Genomic DNA, 16,406 nt, shown 5'->3' on the forward strand with positions numbered 1-16,406 from the left:
TCTAAATTCCTGTTCAAGAATAAAAGATGTTATTATTTATTTTATTTTATCTATTATGTAGTGAACAAGTAACCCAGTTCAATAAAGATAAGAATCAGTTAAAACTCTAAAATTAGAATTCAATGCCTGCTGGAAAGGAAAAGTCCTCAGTAGGTGCCACACATTCAGCTGGAAGGGGGCCTATCTAACCTCAACTGGAAGGGATTTCCATAAAATGGGGCTCATAGTACTAGATACTGGTAGATACAAACCATGCATCTAAGCCAAAGGAGATGATTAACAGTGATTCCCCCAAAGACCTCAGTTATCTTGAGCAGGGAATTGAGGAATCATGTGGTCCTTGAGGAATCCTAGACCCAAGTTAAGGACCTTGTAAATTTACACAATAACCTCGAACCTCACCTGCTAGGATATGGTTGAAACAAATGACTGATCTGGATGTTAGGAATAAAATAATTACATCTGAAAACTTAGTTCTTTGAATCTTTATCAGTGTGTGTAGATCTGGTTATTCTGGAGCCATTGTTTAGTATACTGTTTGAAGTAACTAACAGAATTTGCTGAATTTGAGTGAATTGTGTTCTCTTTAGAACTAGGGATGTTGGAGGAATTCATTCTTTGTGTATTCTGATATTGGTCTCGCGGGCACTTCCTACAAGTACCTGGTTGTCTGATGCTGCCATATGTGGTTGGCTCCAGCTGACTGTCCCCTCCTCCAGCTGCACTGAAATGGTGGCCTCCCCAGACCCACCACAGTCATGGCAAAGACTGTCCACCCAGAGCTCCAGGTGAGTGGATATTCTCTTTGTATTCTGATATGAACCAACATTTATTTATTTATTTTTTAATGAATACTGATACAATCAAAGTGGTTTACAACAATTGTACATTCCTGAATGTTCCAACACCTTTCTTGGGTCAAAAACATATACAGTGGTACCTCGGGTTAAGAACTTAATTCGTTAGGTCTGTTCTTAACCTGAAACTGTTCTTAACCTGAGGTACCACTTTAGCTAACTGGGCCTCCTCCTCCTCCTGCTGCTGCTGCTGCACTGCCGCCCAATTTCTGTTCTCATCCTGAAGCAAAGTTCTTAACCCAAGGTACTATTTCTGGGTCAGCGGAGTCTGTAACCTGAAGCATCTGTAATCTGAAGCGTCTGTAATCCAAGGTACCACTCTACAAATGTCTTTTAAGATGTGTATTTTGAGGCGGGGGGGGGGATGTATTTTAAATGCAGAAATGGGATGGATTGGATTTAGGAATGAAAAATATGAAAATGCTGTACCCTGGTCATCCATGCCTTTGTAATAGAAACACAGGAAGCTGGTTTATACCTGGTCAAACTATGTGCATCTACTCAAGTTGTGTCTCCTCTGCCTGGCAGCACCTCTCCAGCCCTGAAGGGAAGAGGAACAGATGGAGTCAAGTGGCAGTGAGGCCAAGCAAGGCCTGTCAGGCCTCATAGCAGCCCTACTGTCTCCACCTGAGTCCGAGCTCAGAGACAGAGATGGAATCCCCACCCTGCCCATTGGGCCAGTCACTATATCTCAATGTAACCTTCCTCACAAGGTTGCTGTGAGGATAAACTAGGGAAGAACCATGTCTACCTCCTTGAACTACTTGGAGGAAAGGCAGGATATTTAAATGGGGGGCAATTAATTGCGGCATCACTAAAAATATTCTCAAACAGCATTATAATTATGGTATAACACCCTACAACAATGTTTCAACAATATCTTAGAAACAGTGCATTATCCTATCTCCCCATATTTCTTTTTAATTAGGGTATGGAGGGTGGTGGGATCACTTTGCAATTCTTTGCCACTTTAAAAAAATAAATAGTGGCATGTATGAAATGGGCAGCACAATTTCAAACTATCCAACCTCCCTTGCATGCACTAAAAAACTTTGATAAAAGCTTTTAAAATGGCATGACATCACACAGTTTCCAAACAATTAAGACTGCAATCCTATCCCCATTTACCCAGGAGAAAACCTCAGAGGGACTTCAAAATAAACAAGCATCGCATTACACTATATGTCTCAGTGAACACTGTGGAACACTTCTGGGTAAACAAGCATAGGATTGTACTGGACAAAGCTTAAAAACAAAACAAAAAATCCCCATAATTTAAAATGGATTAAAAATAGATCAGCATGCTTGAGCTACTAATGTAATATTGTTGAAGGGGAGAGATTCTGTCACTGGACACTAATTACAGAATAGGTGACATTCAGGCAACCACATTCCATACTGCAATGGCAACGGGTACACAATGTGAAGGAAGTATTGTGCTTTTCTAGGTAAAATATGCTTTGACTGCCTGGAAAATGCATTGACCTTGAGACAGAAATATCTATAGATTCTTTGAGGCCCATGGGGATCTCTTGATTTGGGATTTGCAGGCTCATGGGGAGTGCAATCCTCAGGGCCATCCCCTCTGTCAGGACAGCTTCTAGCTCAAAGCTTGTTCTCATTGTGGTTTGACTGCTATCGACTGCTATTGTGCCAGGGTCGGGTGTTTTTTAATCATTGTCAACCCCCTTAGAGGCTCTTATTGGGGCTGAAAGGCACTATATAGCTGTTTCTACAAATACATCAAGGGACAGTGGAGCCGTGCTATTCCCCATGTTGCCTATGTCTTGGAAGAAGATCGGCTTCCTTGGTCTGGGGTTTGGAAAGCAGACAAACTGAATGACTCAACTCCCCCATACAAGCTTTTACAATGTGACATTATTAAGACTCAACATATCCTATTTGCCCTTTCCTCAAGAGTTCTCTTAGGATTACTTGAAGTAGACTTGCATTTGGGAATAAGCAGGAGGGCTGTTGTATCATCAGCCCCCCCCCCACTTCGGGAGACCCTGCCTTTATCCCCGCCAAACACACACACACACACACACACACAAAAAACAGGAAGCCAGATTCACACTGTATATATTATACACACAGAGAGAGACTGTGCAAAAGTCCAATAACCATTTCCTGTTCTTTTGTTGTGTAGAATTACTGTGTAATTCTAGATTAAAAATAAATAAATTCTGCCACTGGCAAGGCAGATATGATGAATGCTGTGTCTTATGAACATCTAGCTTGCTGCTGAAAGTATTAAGGTCACATTCCATACATTCTGGAAATAGCCTGATTCCACAAAACTTAAGTGAGATTCCAAAGCAGAAGGGAACTGGGACAAGGTATGTGCTGACAGTGTCCTAGAGATTTTTATTAGAATGAAATTGGCTTTCAGGGCAAACATACCTGTGATCCATCCTTGGCTCCCAGAGTCTTTGGCCTCCATGAAGCACAATTGCCTGGGACTTTGTTTTCAGTAATGTGAAGTCTGTCCTGTGCTAGCAATAGGGTCAAAGAATTGCAGTTTGCAAGAGTTCCCATCTAAGATATACCAGCTTTGTTTTCAAGTGGATCAGGAAAAGATGGCTATATGAGGAACAATAACATTTTGTACAAAGCAACAGTGGTTGAGGTATACCTAGGTTAGTAGTATGCCTACCTATAGCTTGACATGCAGTAATTATGGTATATCTGAAATGTCTTATTTATTGGCCTGCTAATTGTGGGCAAATAATCTTAAATTTAGATGGATGAATTTCATCTGTTCTATGTGTATGTTGAAAATAGAGACAGATCATTCACTTTCCCACTTCTGGATCCACAAAGATGCTTGTCATGATTAGAAGTATTTTCACTATAATGTGTCAAATTGGCAAAGCAAAAAGAATGCCCCATAGTGACAGAAACAGAAGCAAAAATTGCCTGTGTTGGTTTCTTCATGCCATGACCAAAACAGAAATCAATCCAATGAATATGGCTGGCATCCACTGTTTTTGTTGCTTTCAGCCTTCAAACCGTGCATAATTGATCATACTTCCCCATGAGGTGGAATAACACAATGACAGCATAGTTTATGTAATTTATATAATTAATTACATAAATGACACAAGTTGCATAATTTTGCGACAGAGGACAGTGAGATGAATAAAGTCAATTTTGGCGGAAGGCAAACTGCAGCAGAACAGAAATGCCAATAAAAATAAACAGACACTTATTTTCCCTTCAAATCTTCCTTGTAATTTTGAAGGCTTCCTTAAAACAAACAAACAAACAAACAAACAAACAAACAAACAAACAAACAAACAGCAATATTGTGCCAAAATTCTTGAGTCATTCTGTGTGATGGGCCCATAATCCTTGCCCCACTAGCAGGGTGAGAGCTTCCTGTAAGTACATTTCATAACACTTAGGAAGCGTGCAGTAGCATTTGAAGAAGTGAACTCTTACTTAAAGAGCTTACTATTGCTCATGCAGAGTTTGGAAATCTGAAACACGTCATGGAAGCTGCAGAATCATTGACCCTGCCAGATATGCAGAGGGAGTATCAAGGTTGTTATTTCTCTAGGGTCCATTCAGCAGAGGCCTGTTAATTTATTTGGGAGTTAATCTGAAAAACCTCAGAGACAGGGTGGAACAAAGGAGGATTGATTTCCAAAAACCAAAAACAGACAGAGCAGTCATTTTCTTACTGAAGCGGCCTGAATTAAAGAATAGTAATGGGTTATTCCAACAAGCCTTGCTTTATTGTTTTACCAATAACAGGATTTCTCTTGTCATTTCAAAGGGGACGCATGCCAAGGGTTCAGCAAAGTTTCTTGCCCTGTAGCGATAGCTTTCACTATGTTCCTCCAGGCAAGAGTGGGCTGCTGACTAGTTAGAGAAGCATAATCCTGCTGCATGGACTCTTTCATTGTGAGTCAGATGTTTTCTTTCCCTTTTGTTTAGGAAAGGAAAATACGTTGTGGGCAGGGAATTATTACTTTTTCCTGACGACATACATAATTATGCCTCATGATTGTTCAGAAGAACGTCAAGATGAGGAATCAGTTCGTTCCTGTGCGTCAGCTCTTCTGAAAACAACCAGCCATCTCAGAGTCGAGAAATGCTTTCTCTTTAGAGCAGGAGTGGGTGGGCAGATGTCAGGCTTGCGAGATCTGCTATGTTTTCTGCTAGGACCCCCAAGATCCACCAACTGCAGCCTGGCACAAAAGGTATGTACATAGAATTAAATAATTCTTAGTCCAGGAATTTGTTTTGAGTTCCAGAATGAACAGAGCTCATAGTCTTTCCATAGAAAAACCCACTGCTGGTTATCCTACTTTAATTCTAGCAGTATACCTTAGGCTCAAACATTCAATGACATAAACATTCAATACCAGGGAAGCAGTCATTTTGTTGCTGCTTTTATTTAACAACTGGGAATCAGAAATACTTGCTGATCTATTGCAAATCAACCTTCTGCTCATTTGAGATTAAGAGCACAATGCAACAAGAAACTACCCTGCACAACTTCCATTGATATGAATGGGAGAAGTGCAAGGGATCAGAATGTGAGTTCTTGGACAACCTCCCTTCATTTTACTGGTGCAGGTGTGTTGCCTATAGAGACTTCTAAAAAGAAATAACCTGAAAGATTGTGTTTACCACTGTTATCTTACAGAAGAAGACAGCTGCCACCAAAGGAAGTAATTCTTGAGTTATCCTTTGGGTAATCCTAGTCAGAATCTCAGAAACTGCTGGAGAAAGCAGGAGGAGAAAAAGAGAAGTCATGTTGGTAGTGTCTTGTTGTTTCTGTTGTTTTCATTACAATCTGCTTTCAGTATTATTTTGACAGAAAAGCGGGTTTAAATATTAACTTCTAATCTAGTAAGCAACATGATGGTGCATTGGATTCGTAGCATTTAAACATTTTGTAAGCTTTCTAACTCTGACAATTCATCATCCAAAAAAGGTAGCCCAAGCAACATTAGAATAATTTCTTACATTTCCGAGCACAATTCAAAGTGTTGGTGCTTACCATTAAAGCCCTAAATGGCCTCGGCCCAGTATACCTGAAGGAGTGTCTCCACCCTCATCATTCAGCCCAGTCACTGAGGTCCAGCACCGAGGGCCTTCTGGTGGTTCCCTCACTGCGAGATGTGAAGTTACAGGGAACCAGGCAGAGGGCCTTCTCGGTTGTGGTGCTCACCCTGTGGAAGGCCCTCCCATCAGATGTCAAGGAAATAAACAACTGACTTTTAGAAGACAGCTGAAGGCAGCTCTGTTTAGGGAAATTTTTAATGTTTTATGTTTTATCGTGCTTTTAATAGCCTGTTGGAAGCTGCCCAGAGTGGTAGGGAAATCTAGCCAGATGGGCGGGGTATAAATAATAAATCGTTATTGCTATTGCTATTATCTCTGGACTACTCTTTAGCTGCCTGACTATTGAGAACAAGGATCATAGTATTTTAACAAAGTCCTGCCTCTTATAGTGTCGTTAGCTGGGCTGGATTGGAAGAAGGACTTTAGTTTCTATAAGCCATAAAAATGAAGCAAATTAGGCCAATAACTTCACAAGGGTAGAGCAATGCTCATCATCTTGCATTTAGGTTTCAAAGGACTCAAGTTATGATTGTTTCTCTCACAATACATGCCACAGAACTGTCAGGCACAGGAGGGGTGCTAGTGCAAGGCCCAAGCTCCACTTAAGGAAGGTCAGCAGTCCTTGATGTTGTGGCTGCATCAGTACACTGCAGTGATCAGGTGAGTCATAGAATCATAGAACTGGAAGGGACGGGAGGGTCATCTAGTCCAACCCTCTGCAATGCAGGAATCTCAACTAAATACAATCCCCAGAGTTTCATGGAAAGAAGGAATGATTGATAAACCACTCTGGGAAGTGTAGCTTTGTGAGGGGAATAGTTCACAACACAAAATGTGGAAGTGAGCAAACATGTGGATTCACTTTAAGGGAAATGTTCAAATGTCAGTTGTGACACAATGCTATTGAAGACATGCGTTTTGGATAAATTATTTTTATTTTCTACTTTAAAAAGAGTATACTAACACATTTAACATGCAGAAGTGCCATTATTTGACAGTCTGTTGAGTCCAAATTTATTTGGATGTGGATAGCTCATACTAGTTTTAGATGCCCACAATGCCATTTACATGAGATTATAGTGTATCTTTGTGACTTTTGAAGGCCTCATGCAGAAACACTGTTGTATTTTTTCATGGTGAGGTGTTTTGAGAAAAGGTTTCTTAAGTATTTTTCTTTGGTGTGGTATCCCCTCCCCCCCCCACACATGGAGGCTATTCTCAAGAATACCTCACCATGTGAAAATAATGTGGTAAGTCATTGCATGAAGGTTTTGCTATGTCAACAAATAATGTTGGAACTGACCTTCATTGCTTAGAGAGTTTAAAAAGAACTATCAGGGAAACCTGGCTGAAGGCTATGCACAAACACTCTTTCTCTTTATACATCCCTTCTGAATCTCCCTGCAGCTGGAAAGTATCATAGCACAGATGTGTTCTCAGGAAGCTATTCATTAAAATTCAAGAGCGGTATAAATCAAAATGCATTTTTCACTTTTTTGAAAAGAAAAACAAAACTGTCTGCATAAATTTCCTCTCATTTTCCTTCCTCAGGTTTCTCTTCCGTCCTCACAACTCAGGGATGAGATAAAATAAACAAAAGAACATCTGAAGATCACCTTGTAAAATTAATTTTACTTACAGTTATTACAGGTGATTCATTCCCACACATATTCCAAGTGGGAGGCAAGGCTGACAAATCAAAGTGACTTCTAGAGGAATCCGGACCATTTTCTTAAGATCTTTCTATGTTCACTTTTGACCTTGCTCCGACTACTTCCATCACCAGTCTTAATAATTCTTACATTAATAGCCTGCCACCATCTATTCTAGAAGACAATTAGAAGATCATCAGATTCACCGTGGCAACAAACATCCAGAGTCTCTTAAATGTTGTGCTGCCTGGAAAGAGAACAAATGCCTGGGTCGCTCATAACCTTTTCAAATGTTTGTTCCATGTTCAGTAGTGAAAGTGGACAGGGACAGGAAGGGGCAGGGATAGAGTTGAAGCAAAACATTGCCGATCTTCTGCTGGCACAGTCGTGCTGCCATTGCTGCCTACACTGGTGTCTTGTTTCTTTTAAGAAAATGATACTCGCTGAGATGGGTTAGAAGAGTGAATCAGAGACTGATTCTCTGCATCTTCACTGCACAGTCAACTAATGGAAGAAGAAGAAGAAGAAGAAGAAGAAGAAGAAGAAGAAGAAGAAGAAGAAGAAGAAGAAAGTGGCAACATAACGCATAGAGCTGTGTAGAAATGGCTTCTCAAAATTCTTCTTTGTTGGCAAAGAAATTTGGGGAATTTCCATAGGAAGCGGAGAAATTCTTTAACTGTTTTTTTGGGGGGGTCCACTACTAGCAGTGACCTTACCTTAGCTTCCTTCTTTTAAATTCCTTCCTTTCTTCCTTTGAGCCAATGGGGGGGGGGGGAGAACATGATGGGGAAGAAGAGGGAGGAACCCCCCCTCAAAGTGAAAGTCCTTACATGGGCTACTGCTAGCAGGAACAGTTTGTTGAATCTGGCTCCAAGCTTCCATTTATCCATTCTACTCTGGGTGGCAGATAAAATGCTCTCATCCTCTGCTCTGCTCGTGCAAGACCCTCTGCCAACATTGGATAATTCCTCATCCTCGCTGAAGCCCTGTAAGGCACATCTCACAATGCCCCCTAGGTCCCCTCAACTCTCTAGAGAGATTTTTTAGGGAATAGATGGGGTTGCAGGGAAGAGGAGGGGAAGGGAAATATCTGTTGGATCAGTTGCACTCTTCTTGCATAGTATTGTGTACAACCCATACACCATAGCGGACCTAGAAGGAATATTAAACCAGAAATGATAGCAGAGAAGGAGGAGTTTTCTTGGCTCTGATAGAAGGAGAAGGCAATGCAATGATAACATGGTTCCTGACTACACTAAAGACATGAGGCTCTGTCTACCCATTGGATTGGTTCAACTCATTCAAATCAAGTGGCTTAACTTACTCATTTTGCAACTAGTGTACACTGAACTTATACAATTCTGGAAGTGTTACTGCATGCTGACCTTTTCTTGTTTCTGTTTCATGGTGCATTTTTCTTTTTCCCCACCATCAATCAGATTTATATAAAACTAACGTCAGAAAAGCTAAAAATTTCTTTGGTCTTAGGACATAGTTATATATAAACTTGACTGCCTCACAGGAGTGCATTATTCATAAGAAAACATCATCAAAGAAGACCATTTTAAAATCACAGTAACTTTCTATGATCTTTTACGACAGGATAACTTTCAGTGGATACAACCAGACATTTGTATAAAGTTCACAAAATATTTGGCAGCACCAGTTTAAAAGTTTTGCTACTTGTGCTTCAAAATCCTTTGGATAGCCTACAGTGCTAAAGGTCTCATAATTTTGCTTTTATAATTTACTTTTGGTATGTGTTCATATGAACATGTTGATCTTTTGGGAATCAGACATTTTACTTCTGAAAACTGAGGACAAATAACCCCTTAGATTTGGTTCAGAATTTATTTGCAGACTGCTTGTGTTTACTGAGTTTTCAAAAACAACAACGTACAAGCAAGACAAACAATAGAAAAGAACTGCGCCGATCACATTATTGCAGTTAGAATAAAATATGCAAAAGCCTTTTTTTTTTTTTTTTTGCAGACGTTCAAGTATCATATGAGGTCAAGTGATTTTGTTCTCAGAGTACCTAGCAGACTTGTAGCAGGCCTTGGGTGATTCTAACACCCCATTACCTGGGGCAGGGGACAGCACCCTCTTTACCACACAAAAGAGCTCTGCTGAGTACCTTCTTGAGCATGCAATGGAGGCAGCAATACAGATATTTTTTCCTGCCTTTATTGCCATATGATAGAAACAATTATACACTCTGATATTCAGTCAGCTTCACACTGGATCTTGCACCACTTCTGCTATATAACCTTTAGAAGACAACAACTTTTCTGTCTGGATTTTCACTGTTTGAAATATGGCAACCCTATGTATAGAAAAGCTTTTAAATGTGTAATGTTTTATTATGCTTCTATATACACTGGAAGGCACAGTCAGATGGTAGGGTATTTCTTATCCTCCTCCTCCCCCAAACTCCACAGTTACAGTTGACGAACATTTGGAACAAATTACTCTTAGTTTATCAATTTAATTTATTTAAAAAGTTTACACCCCAACCTTCTTCAGTTGAACTTAAGGTGACCAACAAGGGTAGCTTAAAACAATTATAACAATTAGAAAATAAGAGTAAATCACTTGAAAGCAGCAGTAGGAAAATTGCCTCAATACAAAGAATGGTTTCTTGGAGGCTTTTGCATTAATATTTGTTTGTGGAGAGAGTTTTCTGTCACCTTTTGATCTCTAATAGGATATACTTACTGATATTTTTAGGGGAATTCAGAATTCAATTTGATTTCAGCTGAACTCAACAGACAGGCAAGAATGCTGAGGAATGAGACCAAGGGAAAACGAAAGCTCATATCACTCACCAGAGAAATTTTAAAATGCCTTTGCCTATGGTGGTAGCAATGTGTGCTTTGGGACCACAGTGTTGTGTATCATGAACTTCAAGCTTGTTTTAATGTCAGCCAACGAGCCACCATTTCATCTCTAGGTAAGTGTTCAGATGGTGCCCAGCTGCAACTCAATCTGATCACAATCTGCCCAGGATTTCTTATTTGTACAACTAACCATATGAAGGCAAGCCAAGCTGAGTTGGGGGTGTAGCTGGCATAGACATTTTGGAGTACTGAAGGCAAAGGGAGAAGTTGGCCATTGGGTCATGTTTCCTTCCTGTCTTTTAGGGAAAGAAGAATGTTTTTTGTAAGGAATTAATTTTGCTTTTCTACCTCAGTATCCCTCTTTCAGGGCATTGAATGGCTTGCGATTTGGCACCAGCTGAGGCCAGAGAAGTCCATTTGACAATCTGACGTTTATTGTGCTGTAATCCATTTTGAAGGAACAGTGAAGGAAAATGGACATAACCAGACAACGGGGCCTATTAAACAAAATGAAAGGTAGAGCAGGCTGCCAAGCTCGCTGGAAAGTTGCCTTTATCCAGTGCTGTGATGTTTACACAATAGATGTGATGTAATGTTCAGCTGCATTTTACAAGGATGCTGACACTTAGAGAAGGTCCTGAACTTCTACAATTACTTTTCCTGTCCTTTGAAGACCACCTGGTTTTGTTTAACAGATTTTAAAAGGGCACTAGTAGGATTTGGCTGAAATAAACTACGTCTCATGTTTATGAGAGCCAAATGGAAGGGTAGTACTGTGGACAAACAGTGCACTTAGAGATATTTTCCCAAGATTGGTGCAAATGTTCTTTTGTTTTTCTTGGTGGAAGTAGGTAAAAAGGGCTTATGGTAAGTTGGGGGAGGGATAGTCCCTCTGGTGAAGGACACATCATGCTCCTTCTGGGGTAATTTGTACACCTTTGGTCCCCACCCTGCACTCACCTATCACCTGTGGCTCCTAGAAGCTGTCACCATGTGACAGCAGGCACAGCTCAGGAATGGCTTTGACTGGCTGGCTAAACCAGATGACAGTGGCTGATGAGTCTCAAACCCTTGGTGAGTTAGGGATTTCTCCTGCATGCAGGCTCAGGTGGATTGAGCAGATGAAACCAATAGTGGGTCCAACAATCAAGAAGGTGGTTTCTGAACGTGCCATAGAGGGAAGTAAAGGGCAGATGGGGCTCATCAACCTGGAAAGGAGAAGAAAAGCTCTTATCCTAAACTACCACTGCCTTGTGCGATAACTTCGAGAGAAGAAACAGTTGATGAGGAAACCCTATACAAATCTGGAGTGGAGTTCCTAAGACAATTGGATGGCACCTTGCAGCCAAGCTGGTGCCAAATGTATTGCTATGCTTTCCTTTGGACCACATCAGCAAGGCTGAGAGGGGGGCTCTTGTTGTCTGGGCACCCCAGAATCTCTATACTGCCCAGGCTTGCACCCTGGGGAGGTCTCTTTGGAGCTGTTAATGCAGTGGTTTGATTTCACTCCCAGAGGTGCACTGCATTGTCTCTTGAGATGGATGGTTGCCAACAACAACTTGCTGGAAGTGATCAACCAGCATTACAAATTACATCACAGAACCTTGGTACAACCATGAACAAATGAAACTGGAGGGCTAAAGTTGGAATTATTGTAAAAGGTAATTGAGAATAATAATAAAGATTTTTGCTCCTGTGATGTAAAAGATACACCAGTATCCAATTGTTATTTTAATTCTACCACCTTATATTTAAACTTGTTTCCTGAGCGAATCTTCTTTATAGACACTTTCCTAGGCTGCTCTATTTTTTTTTGTAAATTTTCTAAGTTTGCCTTCTGTGTGTATTTCAAGAAAAAATTGCACACGAACAAATGCAGTTCTGCTATATGAAAATATAAACCTTTTTTCTCCTATGGGAATCAAAGCATTTGTAATATTCAAAAATGTGTTTATCTCATTTCTTCCCCACCTTTTCTTCAAGGAGCTCATGGGGCAGAATCTATGGGCTTTATTCTTTCAACATTTTAGCCTTTCAACAACTCTCTGCAGTGGAGAAAGAGTGACTTGCCAAAGGATATCCAGTGCACTTAGTGGCTGAGTTGGAAACTGAATCAAGATCTCTGTGGTCCAAATCCAACATTCTGACCACTATGCAGTAGTGGCTGAACTCTGTTTTGGCAGGACAATGATCCACTGAGTGGGATTTTCCCCCACAGAAATCAGTTGCCTTTAAATTTTATTGTGGGCAAGGTCAGGCTCCCAAACAGTCAGAACAGCCAACCATTTTGTTTCGTTGTTGTTGTTGTTGTTGTTGTTGTTGTTGTTTAGTCGTGTCTGACTCTTCGTGACCCCATGGACCAGAGCACGCCAGGCACTCCTGTCTTCCACTGCCTCCCGCAGTTTGGTCAAACTCATGTTAGTAGCTTCGAGAACACTGTCCAGCCATCTCGTCCTCTGTCGTCCCCTTCTCATTGTGCCCTGAATCTTTCCCAACATCAGGGTCTTTTCCAGGGAGTCTTCTCTTCTCATGAGGTGGCCATTGGAGCCTCAGCTTCAGTATTGGAGCCTCAGCTTCAGGATCTGTCCTTCCAGTGAGCACTCAGGGCTGATTTCGTTAAGAATGGATAGGTTTGATCTTCTTGCAGTCCATGGGACTCTCAAGAGTCTTCTCCAGCACCATAATTCAAAAGCATAAATTCTTTGGCAATCAGCCTTCTTTATGGTCCAGCTCTCCCTTCCATACATCACTACTGGGAAAACCATAGCTTTAACTATACGGACCTTTGTTGGCAAGGTGATGTCTCTGCTTTTTAAGATGCTGTCTAGGTTTGTCATCACTTTTCTCCCAAGAAGCAGGCGTCTTTTAATTTCGTGGCTGCTGTCACCATCTGCAGTGATCATGGAACCCAAGAAATCCCCTTCTATTTGCCAGGAGGTGATGGGACCAGTGGAAAATACAGTGGAAAAAATTGAAATTTAAAACCCTTCCTAATTGTCCTTGTTTCATTCTTTCCCTCTGTCTTTTCCATATTAATCTTTTCTTCCATGATCTATCCATTTTTGCAGAGTATATTTTCAATTATAAATAGCCCTTCTTATAATAACACACTGAACTGAAGTTTCTGCAATTTCTAAACACACGTTCTTCTAACTAAGGGAGAATTCTTTATCTCCAAATGTACAGGAAATTGGTTCAGCTGGTATTTATTTGAGTTGGGGAAGATGAAAAAACATCCTCTTTCACAGCTTTTACACGATATGATTTTTATCTGCACTATACAAGTGTAAGTCTAGAGAACCAATTAAACTACCTCTTTTGGGTTATGGAGAAACTGAGAGGAGACAGGGTGGGGAAAATCCTGATAGTCTTGGGGAAATCAGTTAAATGTCAGAGGACACATTTATTTTTATTTATTTGTTAAAACTATTAGAATTTTTGGTCTAAAAAGCCATGGATGTGGCCATGGATGTGAACTCCCAGGGATGATGAGAGTTGCAGTCCAAAACCACATGGAAAGCCACAGATCCCTGATCCCTGTACTAAGCTGTGTATTCTTCTGAGTTTGTTTTTACACTGAATCTGTTGCAGTGATGCAGGAATGGGGAACCTGTGCATCCCCAGCTGTTGCTCTCCTCCAGTTCCCATGGCTCTGCTGGCTGGGACTGATGGGAGTAGGAGTCTAACAACATTCAGAGGAGCACAGGTCCCCATTCAAGCAGTAATGGGTGGTCAGCACAACTGCAGAGTGCTTCCTTTCCAAAAAGGCCATGCTCCATGGTCTGAAATAGCATGATACAAGCTTCTTGCCCTCTCCCATTCTTCCTCAGTAAACACAAGCAGCAGACCAGACGCTCCTTGAAGGGTTCAACTCCATGGGTATTTAGATACAGATTGCAATAATACAAAAAAGAAAGAAATTAATCCTGTCCATGTAAAATGGTAAATTACTACTTTCTTTTTAAACTGTAAGAAATAAATTAAACCTAAATACCAGCTGTCAGAATTAGGACTTCTTTTCAAAAGAATGTCTATTGTTAGAAAATGCTAAAACAGTTTTTACTGATGAAGTTGCTGCTTGAAAGCTAGATGGTTTTTGCCGACTTTTGAAGTGGTGGTGAACAGTGCTGGCAGTTCCATAACTTGCTTGACAATGTGATTGTTCGTTTGCCTCTGCAGCATATGGGTCATTTCCTCTAAGCATGGAGATGTCACCAGGCACCCAGCTGCTGGTGTGGTGCTGAACACTCTTCCTGCTATCTCCTGGCCAAGCCTCTTCTGCTTTCAGTCAAATGCTGCCACGCTTCAGCTCTGGCCCAGGTCTTTTAACGAGGTCAGCCAGGTGGATCATGTACAGTGGTTGCTAAGCAACGTTCGTTTTGACTGAAAGCTACAAAATTTAAGACGCAGCTCTTTTTCTTTTTAACCTAAGAGATTTGTATCTTATTCATTATTAAAGTTGTTAGGTGCTCTGGTTTCTTCAGAGAGAGAAAGAGTGACTTAGGTTACAGTCCTGTGCAGTTGCTTGTGTCAGTTTCCTGCAGTCTAAGCATCCTTGCTGTATTCAAACATTACCAAATAGGAGGCCTTGCTGCTTTGATCGTATCTGTGCTTTTGCACCCTTCATTGTTAATATGCACTTCTTAATGTAAATGTTAGGATGTACAACTGGGTATACTGATGGAGGAAATGGATCGTGTCCTTTAGCTCCTCCCTTCTCCATGTGTTTGGATTGGCACAACTTCTGGAAGTTTCTGTATGTGTATGTGGGCCCTGGTGATTGCAGGGCTCCCATACACACAGCATATACATTCAGTCTGTGCTCATGTTGGCTTTTTCAGAAGTTATGAAAAGCAGCTCCCTGAGTGGAGCAGAGCAGCTGTGCTAACTTCCTGGCAGCTGGGCTGCTTTTGCTTCTTGGGGTGGAGAGGTTTAGGTGGTGGGGAGGTTGGTGCAGTGTGAATGCACTGGCAGGGACAATTCCAGGGATGGGTGTTTTTGTTTGTCAGGTTAGGAAAGGCTGTCCCAAGCTGTACTGTTTCTTACTAGCCACAGCAGCCTGCCTATCTACCTGCTTGCTAGCTGGAGTGGGTCTCTGGTTGTCACCCACTGCACTATCAGCCCTCATCCATTTCGTTCGACTCACCTGGGCACGATTATAAATTACTCAACTCTCAGGTAATTGTATAGAGACTCCTTTATTGCTCCATTTTATGCTGTCATGATGCCCTTGTTTTCTTTTTTCTTTTCCTCCACTACCTACATGGCAGAGCACTGGTGAAGGTTTTTAGAGACTCTGATATCCAAGGGAATTGATAATGGGATGAGATTATCTTCCTTTCTCATCACAGTCTCTTTCATCCTCCATTATCCCTAATTGAGAAGGAAGCTGTAGAATCAGCAGAAAATTAATCTGCTTCTAGATCAATAAGAGAAGATTCTACTTCTAAGGTTTCCTCAATACATATTCTTTCTGCAATCCAATCATTAAATGAGATCTGACAGACTTGAATCAGAGATAGATTAGCTTCTGATTCAAATGGCTAATCCTAAATGATGTCATATGTTCATTCAACAATCCTAGACAAATCCGGGTAATAATTAGACCAAGATCTATGTGAAAGAATGTATCACATGAAAGAATGTGCGCCAAGTCACACATATGTGGCCATCAACTTTCTATCTTGCCAACTCCCAGTTCCTTTATTTCACCTTGTCATATAAGGCTAGATGATCAGGGGATATAAGTAGGGCAGCTGTTTCCAGAATAATTGCAGGGCAGAATATTTACACATGCAAAGTAGGAACATATCTACCAGAAGCCTTGTGCAGGCATTTGGTACTCATGGATTCTCAATGCTTGAAGGGGCTACTGAGAATGTGCTAGTTCCACACTTTAGATGGCAATATGCACAACAGCCACATTCTCCGGTTGATTCATAATTGGCATGGTTGGTGGCTGAAGTTATGAATGGAAT

The 16,406-nt window shown here is 41.0% G+C and overlaps 1 long non-coding RNA gene across 1 annotated transcript in view; it reads left to right on the forward strand.

Annotated features, from left to right (window-relative positions):
• Nucleotides 1–703: 703 nt before the first annotated feature.
• Nucleotides 704–16,406, forward strand: part of LOC308481417 — a 77,748-nt gene continuing 62,045 nt past the window's right edge. Inside the window, exon 1 of the long non-coding RNA XR_013988657.1 lies at nucleotides 704–788. This is a non-coding gene — a long non-coding RNA (uncharacterized lncRNA). The remainder of the gene's footprint in view (nucleotides 789–16,406) is intronic.

Source organism: Podarcis pityusensis, assembly GCF_964106645.2.
Source record: "Podarcis pityusensis genome assembly, chromosome: 7".
Lineage (NCBI taxonomy): Eukaryota > Metazoa > Chordata > Lepidosauria > Squamata > Lacertidae > Podarcis > Podarcis pityusensis.